At 36.4% G+C, this 26101-nt stretch overlaps 1 long non-coding RNA gene across 2 annotated transcripts in view; it reads right to left on the minus strand.

Moving 5' to 3' along the window:
• LOC134160960 (uncharacterized) overlaps positions 1-26101 on the minus strand; it is a 56993-nt gene that overhangs the window by 14462 nt on the left and 16430 nt on the right. The window contains exons 2-3 of one of the 2 annotated variants that reach the window (XR_009963756.1): positions 12901-13014; positions 2765-2878 (exon numbers count right to left, since the gene is read on the minus strand). This is a non-coding gene — a long non-coding RNA (uncharacterized LOC134160960). The remainder of the gene's footprint in view (positions 1-2764; positions 2879-12900; positions 13015-26101) is intronic. The other variant, XR_009963755.1, reaches the window with a different exon arrangement.

Below are 26101 nucleotides of genomic sequence, written 5' to 3' on the forward strand. Positions count from 1 at the left end.
GCAAACTCTGTGTGGAAGATCACAAGTTGTTAAGTCCTCAAATCTAGTTTCTTTTAATAACGATTTTGGGGGTAAGGGTGTTGTCATATTCACTTATAAAATTGAGGTATTCCAGGGGCAGGTACTTTGCTCTCAATCAAGGCAAATGGGAATTTGTATGCTGGATTTTAGAGTTGAATTTAGGCAAGGCAAAGTACTTCAGTTCCAGGAGGATTTTTCAGATCAAATTGTCAGAACAAGCCATCAGTACTTGGAATGAATCCAGCCCAGCCTGACTGCATGAACTTCTGAAGACCCTTTGAGGCAGTTCTAGCGGATGACAATTTAAAAGAACTAAATATTACTAAGGCATTAATGAGTGTGGTTAGATTAAAACGGTGCAAAAAACTGAAAGTATCTTCAAAGATTCAGTGATCATTAGCAAGTCGTTTAATATACCCTTATGTAGTGGTCTAAACTAAAATGAGGGCATTTACCAAGAGTTACCATGGGGGTAGTATGTGACACACTGCAGATTTTTCTCTTTACAAAGGAGATAATTCATAAAGAACAGTTAAAGGCTATAGTTAAGACATAGATTTTCTTCACTTTAGTCATTGGCTGATGATGTAAACCTGTATGTAGGGTTAATAAATGTTTAAGGTTTTGCCTCAGATTGTCACTGACATGTCAGCAGAGGCTGGTTTCTCCATTCTTGGTGATATTTAAAAATTGATGGGACAAGACACCTAGCACAGGGTAATGCCAGGTTGTGCTCTGGTTTGAGTAGGACATTGGCCTAGGTGAGGTGCTGAGGTCTCTTCTGACCTCACTTAATGCAGGAGTGTCTCTTATTTCAGTCATTTTGAGTATATATTGATGCGTCTTGATAGAACTGCTTCAGAGGCACTTCTCTTGATAAAGATATTTCAGACAGCTCAAGGCTAAATCTGCTTCTATGTGGTTTTGTCAGCTGAGGAAAAACTTGTATATCCAAAGGATGCTCAGACCTTTCTGTTCTAAAGGTCAGGGAGAATAATTGTATCTTTTTGACTATCGACACTTGGAAACAAACAAGCAAACAAAACCACCCAGCATTTTTGAACTTCATATGTGTGCATGACTTTTTCCAATGACTGTACTGTGGTGGGTATTTGTTGCAGTAGTTTGCCTGTGAGAAGGAGTGGGTGAAGAGCTGGGGGAAGTTTTGTTTTGCTTACATACTCTGCTATCCAATGCCAAATCAGTGTAGAGTTGGATGGCATAAAATGGAGTGCACGGGGGAAATAAATAAAGAAGCTAGGTCACTCTTAAAAGATACTGGTTTCCTCTAGGTAAATAGTAAAATTATTTTAGCATTTCAAAAGAAAATTGTAGGCTCATGCCCCTTGCTCCTTCACCCCAGCCCCCCTTTTTGTGGTGGAAACAATTTAAAAAAGTTAGTTGAACTGTTGAATATATTGATTTGCCCTGGCAAGTTTAAATACGTGCAAAAAAACTTCCTGGATTCCTGATATCTAGCTCTTCTGAGTTGGGATTATGCCTTCAAAAAGCAAAAATCACTCATATTTTGCATAGGGCATCAGAAATAAGCCAATACCAAATAAAACTGGCTGACTGTATTTTAATAATGTTAGGTTTTTTTTCTTAGTGTGAACACTTTGAAAGTGTAACTTGAGGGTTTGAGTGTTCAAACTGATTAACTGCATGTAATTTACATTGCAGAAAATAGGTAATTATGGAATCCTGAAAATTCATCATTAGATAAATGCTTTCATCTAAGTGGATATGGCTGTTTGAGAGCGGTAAGCAGCAGAAGAACTTATAGGAGCAGACCCTCCCCCCCCCCCCCCCCCCCCCCCCCGAAAAGTTTTGTAACTTTGAAACAGCTTTTCATGGTCTTTTGAGATGGAGAAAAGTTTATAAATGCAGACCAAAAGTCTGAATTGAGTACCTAGCTCTATTAATGACTTCATATGACCAGTTTAATATTATTGTTAGAAAAATTTAGAAAAAGGAATGCCTCAGACTTTGTCACACAATTGTTTAGAAATTTGAATTTTCTTTTTCCAGATGCTGTCAATGTGAAAATTGTTGTTTAATCCATATTTGTTATTGTGAATAACTACTTATTGTATAGGTCAATATATACCTGCTTCTGGAAAAGAATGTTACAGGACATCTGGACTATTTTACTGAAAGTGGAAAGAAAAAATACTTAAAAAAAAATAATACAAAACAAACAACCAAAAACCCAAGCAAAAAAAAAAAAACAAACAAAAAAAACAGAAAAAAGAGAAAACCCCAAAAAAAAACAAAACCCCAAAGAAACAAAGAAATCCCGCCTGATCTAGTTTAGATGTTAGTTTGTTGTAAAGCACTTGATTTCTATCTGACTCCCTGTGTCCTATGATTTTGTTTCAAATTCTTAATGATCATTTGGCTCTGTGCTACTTGTTCCTCAAAAAATTTTGTTGGTCTAAACAGGAGTCTTGCCTATGTGATGAATGAAGTGTATGGCAGCTGACTAAGAAATTTCAGTGAAGCCTAAAGATAGACTTGTCTCTTGTATCTCTTCTTTGGCAGAGAAAAAGGGTGATTGACGAGAAGTACAGTATACGAAAGAACAGTTAGACACACTGACATTATGATACAGTGTCTCATCGGGGGATGTGGTGTTTTGACTACGTGGCTGCAGCAGGTCTATAATTTAAATGCCATTAACGGCACAAAAAGCAATAACACGGAGACAGGAATACTCTAAAATCTCTGGGTCTGTACTTACAATGCAGATGAAATAGCCCTTTGAACTTGTGGTGCCAAATATTGTCCAAAGTTACCATTCTTCCATGAGGAAAGCAGTTTTTGTTTTTGCAGTGGTTTATTTCTTCCCCTCCTCCTAGCACAGACAGACATTTTCTGTTTGGATTGCTTAGCTTGTGTCACTACAAAGATCCCAGGCAAAGGGAGGCAGCTTGTATTTTGCCTAACTCATGTCCCATTCACACATTCGGTGCAGAATTCACTATTGTGAATAGTCATGACTATGTTTTCTTTGTGCTTGTTGGCTTTTGAATATGCTTCTTTATACTTTTACTAAAGTAGCCCACAGAACTAATTTCACCAGAAGCTATTGGTGTTTAGCTGTAACAGAGTTACACATAGTCCTGTGACTGCATTATAATATCTCATTTGTTTCCATTTGACTGCTGTAACATTCTCTGCCTTTTAGATCTGTTGTTCCTTCCCTTTCTCTACTTTTTTTCTCTTTTAACCCCATTTTAAATTATAACTTACTTTACTTTGCTTATTGAGCTTAGCTGTGGGTAAGCACGTTTCTTTGCCCTCGCAGAAGCCAAACGTTTAATGCACCTTAGTGTAATGTATGCTATAATTGTTTGCCAAACTGGAGTGAGTCTTTCCAGAAACAGTTCCTGATTTTTGAGGACCTTGCAAAATGTGCACAATATGTTAATTGTAAAGCTTTCTTTAAGCATGCATTTCAAAAGAGGAGAGAAAAAAATGCCATGTAAGTGGAACTTGTTTAAAGTGCATTTCCATTTCTAGCAGGAGACTGTCATAATAGTTGCATTATTTCTTTACACTGATAGGATGCAAACAGAGGAATGTACTGTTTGTAAATTGCACTTGGGCATTTTTTTAATTTCAGCTGGGTCGTTCTATATATGTCTGGTGCTATACCACATAAATGCTAGCAGTTTCGAATTTTAGCTAAGTTGCTGGACTCTTTAAAATGTTCATGCAGTGCTTACAAAGTTAGCTACAATAGTAATGGTTGCAGAAGGGATAATTAGGGGGCTTCAGAAAAGTTGTCTCTTTATTGCATAAGCCCCAAGGGCTAAGTGTGGTAAATGTTGCATGGTATGTATGCTTTTCTTTTTCTCACTTTAAAACAAATTATACCTATTTGTCTGTTGAAAAATGACATGGATCTACTTTCTACTGAAGATAAAGAGAGGTAAAGAAAATTTGAGCTACTGCATTAATTAAGCAGTATCTCAGCAAAAGTCATTGAAAAATATCTTTACCTGGTTTGTCATGTGTAGCTACCTCTTAGAAGAAGACTGTAAGTAAAATGCAAAAAGATACATTGACCAAATGAAAGCAGTTGTCTGTTGCTTTTCTTCACCAATACCCAGAAAGGCAGAACAGTTTACTTAAACCACTATGCATGAGTACTACAGCCAATGGTTTTTAGTTTTGTCAGGGGACAGAGTGGGCAGAAATGTTTAGTGGCTCTAAATAAAGTTTACTGTCAGACAGTCCGAGACTTTAACTAGAAATAGTGCCTGCAAGTTACAAATTTCATAAGGTTAAGTTTTCTCAACTTCTAACAGCGAAAGTAACAGATATAACCTTCAAGTATGTCAAGGAACTGCACCACTTCTAGCTTTTTTTTTCTTTTTTTTTGTAGAGATAATTGTCTTTCTTACTGATATTTTGAAGCATCTTAAGTATCAAAATTCTGAGTCTTGAGGTACAAATACTGAAAACAAGTCTTCCTTTCATTTCCTCTTCCTACCCTTACTGCTAGTTTCTCTTTTCACTGCCCTGCACTTTTGTATGTCTTTCTGCTTGATGGTGCAACAGGAATCATGCAAACAGAAATGAGAATTCTTGTTTTTCTGGTTTCTTCTGTGTTGTTTTTTTTTTTTTTTCCTTGCTGTCTGAATAGAATCATTATCGTTTGGCTTAGCATGACTGAATTTCTTGCTATGGCTGGTCACAGTGATTAAACCAACCTAAGGTGTACACACTATTGAAAAAAGAAAATCCAATGCAGTAATTGAAATACCTAGAGGCCTCTGACTTCATGGTAAACCTCTCAAGTTCAGTGTTTTACAGACCTGTGTGCGTCTGTGCAAGTAGCTCATGGTTTGCTGTGTCCTATTTGCACAGATGTGCAACCTACAAGTTTGAATTTTGGGTAAACTTTAGTTTCTTTAATTTCCATCATGTCTTTCCATGTAAGATTAAAATGTTGAGATATGCTTCTATTGTAAATGTAGAACTTTTATGTATAAATCAGTTGCTGAAAGCAGCATTGAAGGGCACTATCTACTTGCAAAATTCTTACAGGTTTGCTTGTGACCTGTGAAAAATAATCTCTTTCTTAGCACCCTTGTCACAAAAGCTTAGCCTGGAAGGTTAGAATTCTTTTCCCTGCATTTTGAATCCCACAGAAAGTTAGAATTTATGCAGTGCTTCACCACCTATGCTAAATTGTCCTTCAAGTTAGTGGAAGTATTTTTAAGAATAGTTAATGAGTCTATGGAAGAGCTTAGTGGTGTTGTAACAGGTGCTCACAAACCAAATTGCTAATAACTGTGATGGGTCACAAACTTTGAGGAAAAAAAAAAAAGCCTGATGTTTTAATATTATATCCATAACCTTCAGTTGCAACATGTTCTGATAGGAAAATTAGGAGAAATGCTAGAAAAGTTTGCAGCATGTTTGACACACTTGACCTTAATGTTCTTTGTAATGTTCAAGAGGCTGTGCCTGACTACTAGATGATTTTTCAGAAGGAAACTTTGAAGTTAAGATTATTTTAAATATTTCAGAAATGGTCGTATGTTTGTCCATGTTAAGTTATTAACAGCTTTGAAACTATTAGCTTGAATAGCACAGAAGAAGTATTTCATTGTTTGGTTTTTTTTTTCTATCACCATAACTTCTGCCTTCAGGATCAGACAATATATACTTCATGGTGATGGACTGGGTACTGATCTCTTAGCTGCAATATGATTGCTGATACTACCTCAAAGACTGAAGCAAAGAAGGAATTAGAGTCTTTAAAGTAATGTTGCATCTGCTCCTTTTCTGTACTCTGAGAACTTTTAATGTAATCAGTGGAAAAAAGAAAAACAACCCAAAAGCTCAAGGATTAACTGACAATTTAGTTAAGGGCATTTGGAGATGCTAGGATGGTGTGCACATACTTCACACAGAATAGACAGATAATTGAGTAGTACCCATTGCATACACATCTGGGGGTATTTAGGGTATCTTCTACCCTGGTTGAAATTGCATGAGTTAAAATTTCTTGAACATATTCATGACTGGGTCGGGCTTGATCACACATAATTATTCCATTAAATGCTGCAGATATTCTGATTGTGGATTATCTTGTTTTAAATCATAACTACAGATCACATAAATAATTTTCAGTGCCCTAGTGAGCAGCTAATCAAGGGAAGAAAGCTTCTTGACTACTAGCTATAACTGGTACTTGTGGAAGAGGAGGAAAGCCTATGAATTTTTGTTCTGTCCCTAAACTGTGTGTGGCTATTTCTACTTTCCTTATCTGTTTACCCTAAAAAAGGTGTTTTGTTTGTTTTGAGGGGCTTTTGCTTGATTGAGTTTTTTGTTTGTGGTTTTCTTTTTTTTTTTTTTTTTTTTTACAAGGTGTAGCAAAATAGGACATTGATCCTGATTCCAGGTGATGATGCTGATGTATCATTGCAATAGAAATTTGTAATCAAGATTACAAATCAAGCTCTGCCTTCAGGATAAAAATATGAAGATGGCAATTCATGGATTCCTAGAATACTGCTTGGCTGGAGAAAGACTGGAGGGGCTAACGTGGGTTTAGGAGTATAGAGAAAAGTATCTTCCCTCCTTGTGGGCATGTAGGGTTGAATACTCGCTTTGTTGTCTAGGTTTATTACTAAACGTTCAAGCATGCCTGGAGGGATTTCCTGAATGAAGCTGCAACTGTATAGCTTTTAAACTCAATCAGCCCTCTTCAGTTTTCTGCATACTGCATCAATTATAATTGAGTTTACTTGGGTATATGAAAAAGGAGAGGTGTGGGGACCCCGTAACAAGTGCCTCTTTCCCCACATTTTGATGGAATGACTGCATCTAATGTGGCCCTTAGGCACCAGCAGGTATCTCTCCAGAATCTTTACATGTAATTTGTTCTTAAAAGGGAAGATGCTGGAGAGAAAAAAAATAAACATTCATCAGTAAAGAGATGAGTGAGTTAGTTTCCACTACCTGACATGAGACTTCTTCAGAGTAGAAAGAATACCAAACTGGGCTGTTCTTTGTGTACTATCGACACAATAGGTTGGCCCAGTGTGTTTCTTCCACACAGTGATCTTCTGGGGTTTGTGGTCTTCTGTAAAAAACAAACTTGAGAGAAAGCAATCCTACCACAACTATTACTAATACCAAAAAACTGTCCTAAGAAAATTGCTATTCACAGGAATAAGAACAAAGTCTACTTAATAATGCAGTATGAAATGTTACCATTAAAAAGGAAAAAAAGGTAACAAAATTGAAGGTAAAACACCTAATAACTGTTTGAAGGAAACACCCCTTTGTTAGAGTTCAAGCACAAGAAAATACTTGGCCTGTTTTGAACAGCAGTGCTTTTATAACGTGCTTTTGTTGGATCACAGTCTTCTCTCTCCTGTTTGATCTAAAAGTCCAACTGTGTTAATTTAACAAATTAATGTAATGCATTAAGCTTGTAATATGATTAAAGGTATTACTAGAACTTTATAGAAAGAAAGTTTTTTTTCTGATTCTGTTAGTTTTTCCATGCAATTGCAGATGTATACAAAACTAGCTTCATTCGGTTGAAAATTTAATCAATTTTTTTCCCCTGCGGGGAAAACATAGGATGTTTTGAAGAAATATATTTTTCACTGGACTTTTTGCTGGAAAGGCCTTTTATGTGAAAAGAAGCAAAAAGACCCCTTGCTGCCCTGGAATGGTTGACAGCCTGGTGTTTTTGGTGTGCTTCTGGAATGTCAGAGCTCTGTTGTCGGAGAGGGGCCTGGAAATCTGGGTTTCCGATACTCTGTGTGAAAGTCTTAACGATCAGACTGCTATCTATCTGGAAAGTGATCATGCTGCCTAGCTCTTCTCCTCCTCATTCCTTTACTACAATCTCCTCTCCCCAAAAGAAAACTAAAATAATTTAGCCATACCTCTCTTTAACAGTAAATGGAAAAAAAAATAAACAATTCAAAAACTTTTTTCTCTTTAAGAAATAGATATTCTTTTCCAGTCAGTCTGTAACAGTAATGCATAGATTCAATGTTCATGTTTTCTAGTAAAGAAAGCTACAATGGTAGTTTTCCTTTAGCAGTGATGTGAAATCACCATATACATGTATGGAGAGAAAAGCACTGTAGCTGTAGGTGAAGAATTCTGTTTAGAGCAATGGAAAACTCTTGTGTTTATTCCACTGAGTCCTGCAGAAAGCATCTTGCTGTCTGAGTACTTGTATATTTATTTAATATTTTTTTTTTACTACAATAAACTAGAAAAAAAACCCTGAAACTAATGTTAAAAAAGTGAGGACTGCCTTAAAATACAAAACTAATGAGTAAAAGTGTGAGCAGGGGGAAAATCCTGGTCATGAAGCTGAAGTGACTCTGTGGAAGAGTAAAAAATAATTAGTCTGATGTATGAATGAAAGAAAGATTCAGATATAAAACCATGCAAAACTTTAGCTTAATTTTATTGTTGATTATCACAGCAGCTCTTTTGAAGTACATGCTAACTGAACTTTGGAAAGTGTCTTTCCGTAAGGTCAGCATGCATGGTAAAATACTGTAGATTATTTTTGTTTGTACTTGAACACAGGTATGTTTGGTTTGCTTTAAACCTTCAATCAGTGGGAAAAGAAAGGTGATGGTTGGATCATGCTTCCACAGGATGCACCTCATTTTTTAGTACTTAATGTTTAATGTTCATCACTTAATGTGTTTTCAGGTGTGTTTCTGAATCATTATTTTAGAAAAAGAAACACACATTTCTGTCCCATCCAGATGGGTTTCCACCTTGTTAAATGATTGGTACTTTTCTCCTTTATTCTTTAGAAATGAGAATTTTTAGTTGGATTCTGCCATCCAGATAAGCTGTTCCTCCCTTAATTCAAGGCAACAAGAGGAGATAGCATTGGGGTATATTTGGTCTCCTGAAATATTTCATCCTGTCTTTTCAAAAACTCAGAGCTGTAACTTTCTCTTGAAAGGCTGCTGTGACATTGAGATATTTGTTGGCTGGACTTGAAAGTATGCTTTAGATAGTGTTTAGAAAAATCTAGTGCCCCATAAGTGCAATACACAATAAAAGGAAGTAATGCTCAGAACCTATTGTGTGTAGATTGCTGCAAACTGCTTTTTCTCTTAATGCTTTCAGCTTGCTGACCTGGGGAAAAGGTTGTTTCTACATTTTATCTCAGTTACCTGTCTGAAATTCTTAGTTTTGGGGCCTTGTTTGTTTTATTTTGACCTGATTTTACAGTGTTTAGAGCTGTCTAACGTATGCAATGAACAGCTGCACTGCTGAGTTCCTGCAGATGTTGAGAGCCAGTATGACTATTATAACTACCGTTACAATGATCACTCATGGAAGCCTTGACTTAGGAGAGAAAAAACACATTAAGTCATGGAAGTCTTCAAATGCCCTGACCTAGACCTACAGCAACACAGTATGGTATTTTCGGGCACGCTATGTACTGAGCTATTGGATGGCTTTCTTCCGTGTCTCCTAAACACATTAGATAAACTTTGGAGCCATCCAGTAATTTTACATTCTAAGTCCCTTTCCATATCTACAGCAATCTTGTTAACGTTACCTCTTTTAAAGCTCTTTATTAGTACATATCATCAGATAAAAGGCTATGTACTATGGATTTCTGCTCTGTGAAAGTCCATTAAACAAACACAGTATTACCAGCTGATCAACTTCTGAGCTTAGTTTTACTGAAGGCTATAGTGGGCTTTTAACAACTACAGATACGGCTTTTTTGACTTCCTAATTTGGGGAGGAATTTTCTTTGTCAGAGCACTTGTTTTCCTGATTCCTTCATGTATGAGCTTGCCCTAAAGGAAAACAATCTTTAAATATTTTCTTCATTGAGTTAAAAATATCTATTAATCTGAAAATCATTTTAGAAACTGTATTCTATTGTTAAAATAGTGGCCATGTCTCTTTTTACTTTGGTATCAAAATATCATATATATAAAATTCATAATTGAATCTGTTTTCAAGATAAATTTCAGAAGGAAAAATATTACAGACCTGTGTCAGTGCACTTATCTGCAAACTAGTTGGATGTCAGACCTGTATCATAGCTGTGTGTGTGTCTAGAGGGGGGGAGTTGAGCTATAGCAGCAGTATTTTCCATGGGTATGTAATGCAAGGCTTGTCTGCAGGAGTTGATATATTACTTTGTATAGGTTTGAGCTGGATTTGATAGGAAAAAAAGAAGTAAAAAGTAAAAAATAAAGTGTTTTCTAGACCTTCTAGACCTTTAACTCATTTCTCCTATCTCTTCCTTCCAATTACTATATCATAGGTCTGTATGTGGGCCTTTTTCTTTTTATGGCAGTTGCTAAATAATGCTGTCCAATTTGCAAAGTCAGAGATGTAATCACTCTGCGCAGCACTGTTAGAGATTGAGATTGAAAATGAAATAACAAAATTAACACTGCTGGTCAAGAGTTGCAATGAGGTGTTTTCCAGGGGAAAGAATAGTAACCTTAAAGCCAGGATTTGTTGGTCTTACTCATTGTGCTAGTGCACAGCATTGTCTTTTTGTCCCTTCCTTATGCCTCACCAAAAAAAACTTGGCTAGAGGAGCCTCCAGTTTGGGAAGAATTAGAAATATAAAGCGTTAATTACTTTTAAAGAGTGAAGATTTCTAGCTCTTTTGCTTGCTAAGATAGAATGCAAACCATAAACTAATGGTAAATGTCAACTAACGGCTAGACTTGAAAGAACCAGCAGCTGGCTTCTGCTTATGAAGCAGAGAAACCGTGTGGGAGGAAATGTAAAGAATCTCCTCAAATACCCACTCTGACAGAGGGGCAGCGGGGGAGATGGTACTGATTATGGGTTTTAACCTTTAGAATTCTTTTGCTGTTGTCGCATTCTTAGACTTGTACGAAAATGCAAACTGGCAATTGATTCGTTTCAGGTAAAGGTATTGGATAAAGGCCCCAGGCAATCTGAAATAAATTTCTGATTAAAAATGGGGCACTTATTTTGCCTGTATCAGCTTTGTCTGTTAATGATTTATGGTATGGATCTCAAAGATTTGAGATATATTTAATGAATAATTGTTAGCAAAGACCTGAAATCAGCTGCAGTGTTTCAATATGGCAACATTATTAACAAAGTTGTTAGAGTAATACATTTTTTTAAGCATTGCCATTTCAGTATCTACCACAAATCTGAAATTATGAGTTGTTCTGGGTGCAAATAAACAGGGGAAATAGATTGGGTGATATTCATTAATGATGTATAAACTGAGATCAAAAATAGTCTACAGGCTTGTGCTGATATAAATTGAGACGAATTGTAGGACTGTAACACTGACCTAAATGCTGTTTAAGGCTACTAATGCTGGTTCTCCTTCTAATAGGAAGTCTATACCTGCTGTTGAGGAAACAGAAGGTTGTTTTGGAGTGGTGTTTTTTTTTTTTAGGTAGCTTTTTTCAGTAATTCATAGATCCTTCATCACTTTTGATATGGAAAACAATATACAGCCTCATTAATTCATGGCACAATGATTTTTTTAAACTTATTTTTAGAAGAATCAGGGTAAACAGGCTAGAAGCTGAAGAGAAGCTTCTTACTGAAGATAGTAAATTACAGGACACTCAATCAGTGTATCTAAAAAATGTGGCAGTCTGTCTGGTTTTTAAACGTTCTGTATCTAGAGGTTGATTTTAGAGGACAGAAGAAACTTCTTTCAAGGATTGGTCAATATTTTTTGGTATGGGCAGATTGTTTTTACATGTTTGATGAGCAACATTCATGGGGGTGGGGGGGGAGTAGAACTGCAACTGTTATTTCACCTGCTCTTCTTTTACAAGTGTCCTTTCTTTGCTGACAACTCCCTCTGTGGAGCACTTGCCTGCAGTCCTAGGAATTACTATTAACTCCCCAAGATGGGGTGGAAAATTAAAACTGGTGAGCAAAGGCTTGGAAGTATACCAGCTGGAGGATATTTGTGACAGATAAGAATAACAGGAAGAGAGAGACAGAGAGAAAAAGAAATGGCCAGCACTTCTGGCTTCTTAAAAGTGGGGTGTAGATTACTTGCTGTTATGGTTTTGCAATGTCTTGTTTCCAAACTGCTGGCTTAGTCAGCCACATCTTTAATTTGCCTGGTCTATAACAGCTGCTTCTACTGCTACCAGAGAAATTATAGTTTCCAAGCCTTCATTTCATCCCTCTTACCTATAATCCCCAAGTTCCAGTCTGTCTGACCACTTGACTAGGCTTTTTAATTAGCAGATCTTTGGGGGTGGGTGGGGCTTAAATGTATTTTGCATATACAGAGACACTAAACAGCCTTGGAAACTCGAGATGAAAAACATCCTGCTGGGAATATAAAATGGCACATAGTGCCTAGAATAATGATTGCTATAATTGAGATTTTCTTGTGCTATATTAGAAAACATCATTTACCTGGGGTCCTATTCTTGTCAAAAGCAAACAAAGTTTTGTTGTTTAAAAACTCATCTGTTTAATCTAGTCTCTACACTGTTCTGTTGATTCCTCTGAAGAAGGCTTATGGGTTTGGCACAAAATACACAAAGCCCGAGATGAAAACTAGCATTTAAGTATTCTTGTTCAATCAGTGATTTGTATCAAGTACATACTTACTTGATTTGCACAAATGAGGCAGGTGGAGTTTCATAATGATCTTTTCCTTGTACCTGAGACCACAGTGCTGCCTGACCATTTGGCTGAGGTGGCTCATTGTTAATGCGGTGCTAATAAACAACATAATATGGGAAGGTTCATTCTTCTGTAGAAGATAATAGTTCTCACTGCTGCAAGTATCTTAATGTAATTAAAAAAACAGCTTGTTTTAATCATTTACTAATTGTATGGCACAACCAAGTAATCTCTGGGATGTACCTTGGAGACCTGATAACATGTTTCATCAACCTCTGGGGAGCTGACACAGACGATGTTGGTCAAATTGCCCTCAGTTCACTTCCTTTGCTGGTCTGCAGCTCTGCAGTGATTTGTCTAGAAGACAAAGAAATAAATGATTTTGTGTGATAGTTTAGGGTAAGATCAATAGATCAGCTGATAATTGGTCTTGACATTACCCAAGGAAAAATTGCTAGTTTTGCAATAAAGGTCTGAGTGGTTCAGTACTATTTGTACAAATTCTTTTCTTCATGGGATATGTTTGTTTTTCTTTTGGTAAGATATGTTTCAAGTTAGCTCTGAGTGAAATTAGATTATTAGCATATTAAACTGAGACACAACGCTGTGAATAAGCCTTATATTTTTCAATAATTTAAACATTATAAATACATAGCCCTGTAATATTTGTCTCAGGCTGTTCTGGTTTGCTGCTCTTGTGAGATTATTCAGACATACGAAACAAAAAATTACCAGATAACGAGATGTAGGCTTATTTTTCAGTGTTGCAGATTAGTGTTGATAAAATCCTTTTCTGAAAGCTCAAATATTAAACCTGCATGCATTGGTCTTCTTCCACAAGATAGTTTTAAATTCATTTCTGTCTTAAAGAAAAATAATCTCACTTAAATACTGAAATACAGGTCTCAGTAATATTCTGATCTTTATTGGTACCATGCACCAATTCTGATTAAAACCTGCAGAATTCAGCTCTGAAAACTGTTCCAGCCTTAATCTGCAATGTTCAAAAGTACCCAAGGAACTACATAAATGACTACCCCCTCTCCCTGAAGTGCAGTGGGTTATGTGGGATTCCCAAAGCTCTAAATTCTTGGCATTCAGGGTTGAAAATGCCAGGGCTCAAGTAACAAATATTTCAGTTGCTTGTTGAAGTGACTCTATTAGATTGGGATCATCTAAATAAGTCTAGTATCAAGTAAATATGGTATATATTAAATCTAAAAAGAATTTCAATTTTATGGTTTTCAGTGGTCTAATGATGACTTTTTGAAGAGTTTGTGGTCTGAAAAATACTGTAATTGCACAGCATTCTTAAAAAGACTGCTATGTAGTATCAAACTTCAGTAGTTCCACGGAAGACATTTTGAGAATTTCAGATCCATCTTGTTTAGCTACACCTTCTCCACTATGATTAATGGAGGAAAGTGCAAGTTGGAATTTTTCTAATAGCTTTGAAAAATCTCACATTTATTTGCTTATTTTATAGGATGTGAAGAAAACCAACCTAACCCTGCCACCCCTTAGGGAATTAAAGTACAGTGCTTTAATTACATAATGCCCATTAATGCTAATAAATTTTATGCTAAAGACCTATGTTGTACCAGTGCCAACTAAAACATAAGTCTCCTTCCTTTACAAGCTCTGTGCCATATATTGCCTGGACATGCGGTCATTAAAATGAGCTAGGTTGTAACAACAGAATTTAGACAAAGATGCAGGATTTCATTTTCAATACTTTTTATAGGTTAAAATAATTTTAGGATTTGGTCTTCAAATAGTCTTTAAAACCATTCAAATAGGAAGTGCTAACTGAGGGAACAGGCCACTAGATATGTGAAATCAAGCAATGATATTTTTCAGCTGCTGCAGTATTTCTATAGTCTGGTATGACTTGAGTTTTCTCAGAAGGTTCCTTTGTAATGGCAGTGTGAGGAATGAGTTTACAAACCGTATAAAAGAAAGCATGTTTGTAACTTTATTCATAAATCCTGATTTTTTTTTTTTTTTTTCTGCTCTGTATCTCTCACCTAGTCAGTAACTGCAGCTCATTATTTTTTTTTCCTCCTTTTTTAAAATATAGCTCTGCTATGAGTAATCCTTCTAGAGTTTGACCTTAAAATTAAGTCTCCTTCGCTTACAATATTTCTGGAAATTGGTCAATCAAATCACTTGATCTCTGTGTTACAGTGCAGTGGTTCTGTTTTCAGTGGGAGTACAGGAGGATGTTGGGATCCATTTCGTAAGAATTTGAAGGGAGGAAGAGGGAAAGTATCAGAGGATCAAATTGGTAGATGCAAACTTTATCCACATCTCTGTGAGCCAAAATTTAGGATCCTGTTGTAGTAATGAAATGAAAACCTGATGGTGACATGGTCTGGTTGAGAATGGAGACCAAATGCATATAGCTGTGCATGAAGAGGTGTCATTTTCTCAGAGCAGATGAGAGTATTTTGTGACAGCAAGAACATGAGATGAAGAAGGGGCTCGAGTGGTAGCTGGATGGTAAAATGCGTTTAAAAAGAAAACAAACCAACCAAACAACAAAAAACAAACCCAAAAGCATTTGGATACAGTCTGGCTATGGAGACATGGAAAATATGCATAGTCTTAACAAGTGGGAGGATAGTGGGATCAACCAAAGAACGTGAAGAAATCTAATGGGGAAAAAAAAGTATAAAAAAGATTAACCTCAGATGTCATAAGGAGATTGTATTTCAGCAGTCTTTCTTTTTCATATATTTTTCTTGATTATCTCAATCCCTGTATTATGCCCAGTGCTGATCTCCTGAAATGGTTTTATTAGTTAGTCAAAGGATCCCCAGCACTTTCTTAAGCCTATCACCAGAGCAGTCTTCAGGAGTGTGAGGCAGCATGTGGGGTCAGGGTGATCACCAGCCACATGCTCACAGCCTGCATCTGGCTGGGTAAGAGAAGGTGCCACAGTGTGTGGCTGGCCTGAAGGGAGGGTAATGGGAGGATGAGGAGATGGAGAGCTGGGTTCACTGCCTGCAGTCTTCTCTGCAGGGCAGGGATCCCTTGAAAGTCCTGTTGTAGAGAGCTCTCAGCAGCTGTATTTTATCCTCAGTCTGAACCCTGTCAATCACATTTTTTAGTATTTTCACTATGCAATGGTTTTTTTTATGTTCTAGTTATGCTTCTTTAGTGTTTCTGCTGAAAGATTGGAAAACTTTGGCTGAATTTGGGTGTGGGTCTGCCATCAGATATGTAGAAGCAGCCTCTCATTAAAGAAAAAAGGGTTATTATAAGTGAAGAGCTTGTAATAATGTTACATGTTGATGAGCAGTAACTATTGGAGCTGGGAGTGTTTTGAGACTAAGCCTCCATGTTACAACTCTCCATCCCAAATTCCCAGTCAAGTGGGAGTTCATGTTATTTTTAGCAGTAGGTACTTTTGCCACTGAGCCTTAATGGACTGTAATCACACTTGAAGTTATTGATAGTTTTTAATCTCATATGTTGCTGTTGTCAATATCCTTTTTATTTTTAAATTAGTGAGAAACTTGAATCATCCCAAATCTTCCCACCATCAGTTCCACTTCTTCTAACTTCCTGACTAGTCGCAGAGAAATCATGGTCTTGCTGCTGCTTCTGCTCTGCTTGCCTGTGTTCACCTGGTCGCTGATATCCCTGCTCACAGGCAGTCCTGCTCCAGCTCAGTGATGAATGCCAGTCATGATAGCGTAACAAGCCAAAAGTAGTAAACTTGCTATGAAAAGCTTGCAAACTTGGAAGTGCTTAGGTGCCAGGGTTTTAAACTCATTGAAACTTTATTAATGACACCCTGGGGGGAAGAATCTTTTAATAGTAAACACACTGAAACGGATTTGAGCTGAAAAAGTTGGATTTGCTTTGTTTTGGTTGTGTGCATACTACAGCGTTATCAGGAGATGATTTAGAGCAACAGCCGTGAACTCCTTGCTTGGACGACGTTGAACTGATGGTTCTCCATGACTGAAAACGTTTTTCCAGCTTTATGGGAGCTTTCCGCCTCCCACCCCCTGTGGCACTTAGCAGCTTAAAAAGAGCTGTGTTAAACGGTGTCTGAGCTTACTGAATAATCAAATAGGATTAAATTTTTATTTTTTAATTTTTTTAAATATTCATTCCTGCTCCATTTTTGAAACAACACATGTGCCAGGGTGCTATTCTTTTCCCTGGTAGTTACTACATGGAATGTATTTTCCCTGAGAAAATGGAATCTTTGTGTCTTTGTCTCCTCGCTAGCTTTCAGGCATGTTTTGGCAGGAGCTCTGACTGTCGAGGCACTGGAGAGGAGGGGCCTCGCACTCATTTGTCAGCTTTTCTTGCATCTGTAATTTTCGTCCACTCAGCAGTACTGGAGGGGCTTAAAAAAGGGGGAGAGCTCATAGCTGTTGAAAGTCAAACTCTTGAAATATTTGCTGGACTGTAACAGTCTGGGAAAGGTGTGTTGGGGGGGGGGGGGGCAGAATGGGCTTCCAATGTTTTGGCTAAAACCAGGTTTAGGTTTAAGGTTTTAGCAACTCTGTTTCAAGTAATTGCATGCTTTTTCCCCATATGTCTGTACAGGAGTGGTACTGTGTTTATAGACTGGTTTATTGTGTGTTGATAAACTAGCTTTTTTTTAATGGCAATGAAAATATTTCACTGCTGTTCAAGAGCTTTTTGTTTCCAGCCAACAGCTTAACTTAAAACATTTAAAGTCTCTAACTCATGTCCTAATCCTCGGCTGCAATCTTCCTTTGCAGGCTGTGTGCTTTCATCTCCTTGTGAAATGTAACCAAACAGAAGTTAGTTGTTTTTTTTTTTTTTTATTAGAAGACATATCCCTTCATACTAAAGAAAGCATTTTTCCTCTTCAGCTTTCTACAGAATATTAACATTGATCTCCTCCTCATTTTAGTAGGCTATTTAAGCTCAGGGCTCATACTGTGAACTGTTAATTAATCAATGTGACAGATGAAGAAAGTATCCAACTATGAAAGAAAACCTTACTTTAGTGGCTAACAAGATGTGAGCCCAAGTGATTTAAAGGATTTTTTTTTTTTTTTGGGCATGTATGATAAGGAGTCTTAAGCTGTTTGAGGTAATGTGGGGTTTTTGCTCAGTTTGTGTCTCTGCACAAACATTAAAGGGCTCATCAATATTTTGTCTTGAGAAGTCTAGACAGGAGTTAAAAGAGCCTCTCCTACAGTATGAAGAGATCCTGTTTTCCATTATTAATAACAGGAAGCAAGTAAATAAGGCTTTACTGACAAATGAATCTGCAACAGTAACATGTGCAGAGAAACATTAGCTCCTAGCTGAGAAATGTAGCTGAGGTCTGTTGGTTTTAGTGTACAGGAAAAGATTGCTGTGAAAGCGCATTAGAGCTTTGCTCAAGTCTAATTCAGTTATGTGATGGCAGACTAAAAGTCCAAAAGTAACGATAATGCTTTGTAATTATTGAGAGTGAATTCTGATGTTTGTTTACATCTGTGTTATACTCCAAGAACTTTTCCCCCATCAGCATTGGAAACTCTTGGAACTCAAAAAGAGATTTTCATGTTTATTTAAAAGCTACCAGAAGGCATTTCAGACATTTCCTGGAACAAACTGTATATATGTATTTTAGGAAGATAAGAAATGAAAGGAACTTGAGGAAAAGCCTTTAATTTTCTGCCTTCTTGTTGAAGATTGTATTTTCCCTCCAAAGACAGCTTTTCAGAAAGTAGATGGAAACCCTTCCCTCCACCTTCCCAATTCCTCTTGTTAAAATCAGTTAAACAACAAAAGGGAAGTTAGATCCCCATCTCTACCAGTGTAAAACCAGAGCAGTGCTATTTATCTCACCGAGCTGTTAAGGGCATTTCAGCAACTCCACATTGTAATGACAAAAATTCAGTCTTGCCTGCCATACTTATGAGCTGCTTTGTTTTTTAGGTTATACTGCAGGGGCAAAGGTTGGAGGAGGAGGAAAAAGAGGAGGTTTCTGTGTGTGGCGGGGAGCAGTTGTTTTCCTTGGGAGCAGCAATGGCTGAGTGCAGTATTCAGAAGCACAAGGACATTTAATTCCATGTTTGAGCTGCACCTTAAGTCCGAGCTTGTTGAATTACGGTTCATTGTCTGGCATGTTGACTATGATACAACTGCATGTCACCTTAGTATTGACCTTGAAAAGAGAAAAGTGAATTTGTTTCACTGATTCTTCACTACATTAGACACTAAATTCCTACTTTACCTGTTTAATTTACAGTTAACTACAGGAATTAAAACCCCCCCCTCCCCGCAGAAAGCCCAACAGCTTGTCTACTAAAACTGACAAGATAGGCCAAAATAAGCCTGATTGTAGAGCTAACGCTTTTCATTTTCTCTACATTTTTGAAGATTAAGAGCCGTTGCTGTACAGGAGCATGGCAGTGAATACTAAATAGCCCATCCATAAGGCATTTTGGAGGGAATTGAGTAAACTCAAAGGTAATACCGCAACACTGTATTCCATAACTTTATCTACTTTTTTGCACTGACTGTAACTAATACTATGAAAACAACAGACTATATCCAAAGAAAAAACACAGTATTTATATTTTGCCAGGTTAAAATGTTTACATGCAAGTGTTCCTTTGCTGTTGACTGATTAAATGAGATATTTGAGCTCAGGAACCTAACTTTAAGCATAGGCTTTTCCCGTTCAACTTCATAAGATTGTGTTTTCGTAGTTTAGAGTTGGACTTTTGCTATTTTTTAAATGCATTTCCCTTCCCTGCTAAGTTCTGAGTTCTGTCACCTTGATTCATACATACCAGTAGTCAGCTAGACTCACAGCTCTTAATGAGACAGCTTATGGAATATGGTGATACCTGACACATATGCTTGGGTTCTCTTACTGAAAATAAATATCTCAGATGTCACTTCAAACAGCTATTGTAATAGGGAAAAGTCAAAAAGACAACTGTTGAAGGTGCACTTTTGAGGTAACTATAAGGTATGTCAAGAGATTCCCCTAACTCAGAATTGTAACAGCTAGTCAATTTCTGAGGGAAGTTTATTGTGGAGAAAATGCATTTTCTGTACCACAAAAAAGTTACATTACACAATAAAGCTTAGGAAGAAAATTGTATGGATTTTTTCACTTCTTTGGGACCTTTGAACATCAGATGTTTATATGCTGCACATAATTGATTTAGGGTAAGAAATGTCTCTAATAGAACCATATGCGAGATATTTTAACAAACATTTTGAGTATCCTCAATTACACATCCCAGAGAGAATTTTCATATCAAGGCTAATCTTTGTATTCAGCTTTCAATGTCCATTTTGAATTACTAAAGAGTGATTCTTTTAGAAAGAAAAGTGGTCCATCAGTGGACAATTTTAATTCTTTGGATTGTCAGATTATATGTGACTGGTGCTGTATGCACAAATGCATTTAGGTTGTTGAAATGCATAATTCAGAGAGACCAGCAAGCATAGTAAGTAGTATAACATAAGGTTCCTAACATAGACCCAGGTTTAATCTAAGAGAGTCTAATATGAAAAACTAGAGTCCTAACAGCACTGGATATTGTTAACAGAATCTTAAACTTTACAGGTACATAGTTTCTGAGTGAAACTCTCTGGATAATGAGCAGTTTCCAAGACATTATCTAGATTTCTGTTTATTTTATATGGAATTGGAAGTGTCTTGTGAATTCTTCTGGAAGGATGAAGGCTGTTTATGTGGTTTTATTTTTTCACACTGTTGAAGTCGCAGGTTCAAAGTGACTGTAGGTACTGTGATTATACCACACCCTTTTAACACACAATTTCTCTTTTTTTCTATGACTTTTGATTACTTTGAGCATTTTTTTCATTGAGTGTTTGTGATTGGACCTGATGGATTCCTTCACCAGTTTTAAATATTTGTTATTTTCTAATTTACTCAAGGGTAAAGAGAAGTTTATTTCTGATTCAGTGGTAGGCTCCTTATCTGTAGTAGAATAAAGTGAAGGAAAATGCATTTGCATTCAACTTCAAATATTTAAGTTTCTAATGACATTCCAGGTTGTTATTTAAGTATTCTAAGAGGTTATTTCTATACAGCTTCACATCAGGGTAGGAATATTTTTGCAAATCCCTTTAATTCATGGAAGTCAGGAAGCTCTGCTTATTTCTTTTAAGTAAGAATCAAAGTTTGGCACATGCCTTAAAAAAGGTATTTCCATTCTTCTTCCTTTTGAATGAAATGATGATTGTATATGTGAAAATAATGTGAATTACTGTGAATGTGTGGAATTACATGCAAATGGATTAGGACTTAGAGAATTTACCTAAAATGTACTTTTAACATGCCCTTGGAAAGTTTACCCTACTGTGTGTAGGAGCTCTCCAGGCTGCCAGTAAGTGGTGCAAAGCAAAAAGTGTTCCAGGCTACCAGTAGGTAATAAAAACCATGGATTACCATTAAGACGTGAGTTCAGGCATTTAATATTCAAAGATCCTCTTTTTAGAGATTCAGTTAAAAAAAAGTTCTAAACTTTTGGTTTTTTGTTTGTAAAACATGGAACATTAAATGTTTTGGAGTTTGGTTTGGTTTCTTGTTTATTTTTTTATTTTTTTAAGTGAAATGCCTGACACTTACTGCTGTATTTACTTAAGCTGATGCTATAGAGTGAAGAAGGTCCTTGGCTCTCTGAAATATTCCTCTCTGTCATACATCCTAGAAGGCGTTAAGAAGGAGGATCAATGTCCTGGGAGTCTTTGCTGTGCTCTTCTATTGTGATAGTCAGTAGTAGTGTCCAACAAAGAGAAAAATTCCAGTACTCCAAGTGCTGATTCTGGAAAGAACTTCTTTTGCTTTACATATAACAATAGTTTAAAAACAAAAGAAAAAAATTTTGTGATATCTATTGCAACCATCAGAGACTCAAACTTAACATCTACCACTGTCAGTTGGAGGAAGCAATAAGGTGTAGTAAGGAGTTGCATCTTCATTTGGTACAGAGTAAGGGGATACCTGCTACTGTTATTATTTCTTGATGTCCTAGTTTAATCTCACTCATCAAATCAAGGTGTATAATATTCTCACACCTTTAAACACCCAGGCTTTTTGTGATTATGTGATGATGAAACTGGATTTTTGTTTTGTTGTTTTTTTTTTTTTTCTTGAATGTTCTCAAAGGTTTTTATAGCTAGTTCAGGCTGCTTCTTTCTGGAAGCATTATTTCTCCCAGGTAACCTAAATGTGACTAGATAAATGAGTTTTTTGCTTTCTGTAGTACAGAATATGGGGAGACAAAAAAAAAGGTCAGGGATACTTTGCTCTTCCACTATTTTGTGGCTTGGTTTTAGGGTTTGGGCTTTTTGGTTTTGTTTTTTTGTGTGTGTGTGGTTTCTTTGGTTTCTGGTTTTTGTGGGGTTGTTTTTTGGTTTTTGTTTTTTTTTTTTGTGAGGGTTTTTTTTTTCTGAACGGATTATAATTTTCCATTCTTACAAGCAGCAAGTTCTATAGAATACTTCTTTCTTGGCTGAAGTTAGCATAGGAAGAGGGACTGATATGGCGAATGTATTTCATAACTACAGAAAACGTAATATTCAACAAGGAATTTTTAGTAAAGAATTTTCTTCACAGTATGCCAAATATTTTGGTGCATGAAGCAAGTCTTGCTTTTGAGTAGTATGGTATATAATACCTTGATTTTACTAACTAAAATAGCATGTACGGACATTATTATGTAAATATTCCATGCCTGAAAGTTAGGATATGAAACAATGTTTAGTTTCTTCTTCATCTTGTTTTACTTCCAGAATTTAAATCTGCTCTTTGCCTGCAATAGGGTCGTTGTTGAGAGTGGAACAAAAACCTATGGGGGGCATATATTGCTGTACACTGAATTTTGGTCGATTGAAAGAATTTGGCCTTTGGTTCTGTTCCTCCATCACAGGTTGCTCCAATGGTGGGAAAATGGCATGTGTCCTGGCAAATAGCACTGCTGCTGCAGATACTATAGTCTGCTGTAGTGACATTGGTTCATTGAAGAGGTGGTAACAGTTCATCTTAATTCTTTTAATTAGAAAAAAAGGTTTTAAATCTATATCTAGCAAAAACATTGTACCTCATGACACTGAGTTTTGACATTGCAGAACACTATGACTCTTTGCATTTTGCATGTTACTAGACAAAATTTCTCTCTGCAAACACAAGTAGTACTTAGTGAACTGAGACCTGTTTTGTGTTCCTCTTATTATTTTGATTGACTGTTAATAGCATTTTTCCTCTTAAATGTGTAATTACATGTCTTTTTAGTGATTATTTTTTTAAATTATTATACTGATACTTCTGCCTTAAAAAGCATAGAGAACCTTCTATAAAAATCCATGTCAGGTGTGTACTTAGCCCTTCTAAAAGATTTAAAATAGAAGGCACTGGATCTGGTAATAGCTAGGCTATCCTGCTGGATTCCTGTGAAACCTGGGGACTTTCTCTGTGTGAAGTCCCCTGCAATGCCTGACATCCAAACAGCACAGTACTGTAACTGGCATAATTTTGATAACTGCTGAAGATGCATTTCAACAAGAGTAGTATCTCCTAAGCTTTGTTATATATAATACTGTGGTGAAGGTTTCAAAGACCTGGGAAAAGGTTATCAATTGCCCTTCATCAACTAGGCATTTGCTTAGCTCTGTTCACAAGCAGAGGCTGAGATATTTATCATGCCTGGTTTGTTCCAGGTATTACCTCTTTTGTCATGGCAGAATCTTCTGGCAGCAAAAGAATTATTTTAAACACAGAACTGACCCTTCCCCCCAGAATTGCACTAGTCAGTCTAAAAGTTGTTGTTCTCTGCCAAATAGATGTCCATACCCCTTAACAATGGCAATTCTCTTTTTAAATAACTGAAGTGGGTTTGGATCTGGGATAGTGATAGTTCCATGGTTAAAATTAACTACTTAGAGGGACTGGTTAGGACAATTTTATGCTTTATTAAATGGTTTTACTGGGTATTTAATTTAAAAAGTTTGCACCAGGACTTGCACTTGTCCAGAATACAATAAAGGCTTTTTACTTAGAAATTTTTAGTTAGAAATTATGTGGTAGGTGCTGTTGCAGGTAGGATGTCTCGTAGAAGTTCCCCACAAATTGTGTGTTTAGTTCTGTCTTGGGTTGTTACTTATGCCAAGCAACTTTGAGGTATTTCTGGCCCATTACATTAAAGACTAAACTTAGTGGGAGGCCATGTTATTGTGCTTTTATAAGGATGAGATATAATGTAACATGATTCTGAATACATGTGACTCTTGAATGGTAGATTGCTAATTTATGTGAAGTGTTTCAGATATAGAAATGAATCACTGTATACCATTCATTTTTTTTTTTAACTGGCAAACTGATAAATATTTCATGACCACAGGTAAGCAGAAAACTCCCTTTTTCCATCCCAGAAAACTTTAGAGTTCAAAACTAGTTCTGTGTTAGATTTCGGTGATATTTAGGCAGAATGAAGAGATCTGTCTAAAGCAGTCAATTTGTTACTGAATTGGAAACAGCTATTTTGGAGTCAATGTTTCTGGTTTTGACTATAAACTCCCTTTTAATCCTTAAATGTTTTCTGAAGGAGTTTTCTTTAAAAATCGTACAAACCCACATAAAGTTTAACTTCGTGAATCAATATTTTTCAGCTTGACAAAGTGTGATATTCAAAGACTCCACTGCTTGTGAATTAGGAGTCAAACATGAAGTGAAATCTTCTTACATTTTTGGTTGGAAGTGGCACTTGATCCTTGAGGCAAACAAATTCGCTTCAACCTACATGACACATCACATTACTAACAAGCACACTGGCAAAGCTAGAAGATGAAATGCCACTTTCTGTTAAGTTAAAAGACATGTTTTTTTTTTTTTTCCATTTCTGAAACTTCTATCACTTCCTATAGCTGCTTTTGCACATGAAAAACAACAACAGTCCTGTACAGAAGTGGTGTATGAATTACAGAAAAGCAGCTTAAGCTGAGCAGTGTGGCACAAGAAGAAGCCAACCATTTCATGAAGAGAGAATGCAGCACAGTCAAGTGGAGATTATAGAGCCCACAAAACAGTTATGCTAAGTCTCTTTAACTAGAGAGGAGGATTAATAAAGTTATTGCTATCTTTATACTTCAGCAGGCTCAGCTAAGATGGTAACCTTGTACATGGTAAAGATGCTTACAGTACCTTGACAGTAAATACAAATAGATAATATACAGGGTTGCGTGTTTTTTGTTTTTGTTTTTGTTTTTTTTTTTTAGTTTTGTTAATCCTATATTTTGACTAGTATCCTGATCTAGATTACTACTGCTAGGTTTTGAGGGTAATGTACAGCTGTGTGTATGATATGTCATGGAGAATTGCCTATATTTTTGTTACTGTATAGCAGTGTCCAAAATGGTCTCAATTTACTTTGTTTTATAGTGGAATTAATGAAGTGTAATAATCTTAATATACCTTCCCACAGCCTGACAATTAGGAATAAGTGGAGTTTCTCATGATATATCATTTCGAATATGGAACAGGAGCCCAGATGAATCTTGGTCTCCTACTGGCTTCACCAGTAGCTTGCTCTTTCCTTCCCTAAGAAGGGAATAAGAAAGCTTTATAAAAATGCTTCAATCAGTACTAATAGGCTTTGTTTATTACATATTTTAATGACGTTCCAGTGTCTATATCGGAATTGTTTTACCTCTGGCTAAAAGCAACTAAAAGGTTCAACCACAGAGGTAGTGGAATGGATGAAGAGAATTTTGTTCTTTGTTCTATACTTCAATAAATTGCCTTGTAATATTTTTGGTGCTATTTTGATAGCTTTGACACAATTTTATTTTCAAGTGTTTGAATCAGAGGAAGAAAAACAAAGTAAGACTTAAAACCAAGAAATAAGATGCAGTGAGGAATGTAACTCTAGCTCACAAAAACTTTTGTTTATAATATAAATAATGGAGTTGTAATTTGCTTTTTTGGTGTGTTTTTCATTCCAGCTGCACTAGACAATACTGAGTTGTAGTTAATACATATAGACATATCTACTTATTTTTCTTTGCATTACAGGATGTGTACTTCCCTAATTGGCAGCTTGCCATTTATATGTGGAAAATAAAATTGTATTAGCAAGAAGGAGAGACTGAGATATCAAATTTCTGCAGTGCACAAATACCTTAGTTACATTTCGAATTTAGTGATTTGGATCATAACACACTGAAAGCCTCTGTAAGGCTGGCCATGAGTTACAAATTATTAAAGTCCAGGTTAGAACTCAGACTGCCCTTGCAATACTTGATGTCAGGACCACACACTAGTTTCAGTTAATGGTGGTAGCTCTATGTTGATATCCAGCAGGAGCAGATATATTTGATAAAGCCATTTATTTTTCTCTTAATGCTGAAACTCTAACTGCCGAGATACTTCTCCCTCGTAGTGCGTAATAGAAAGCTTTCACAATTCTATTTCTTAGGA

This window comes from Pezoporus occidentalis, unplaced genomic scaffold (genome assembly GCF_034315485.1).
Source record: "Pezoporus occidentalis ecotype Australia unplaced genomic scaffold, CSIRO_AGI_Poc_V1 ctg167, whole genome shotgun sequence".
Classification (NCBI taxonomy): Eukaryota; Metazoa; Chordata; class Aves; order Psittaciformes; family Psittacidae; genus Pezoporus; species Pezoporus occidentalis.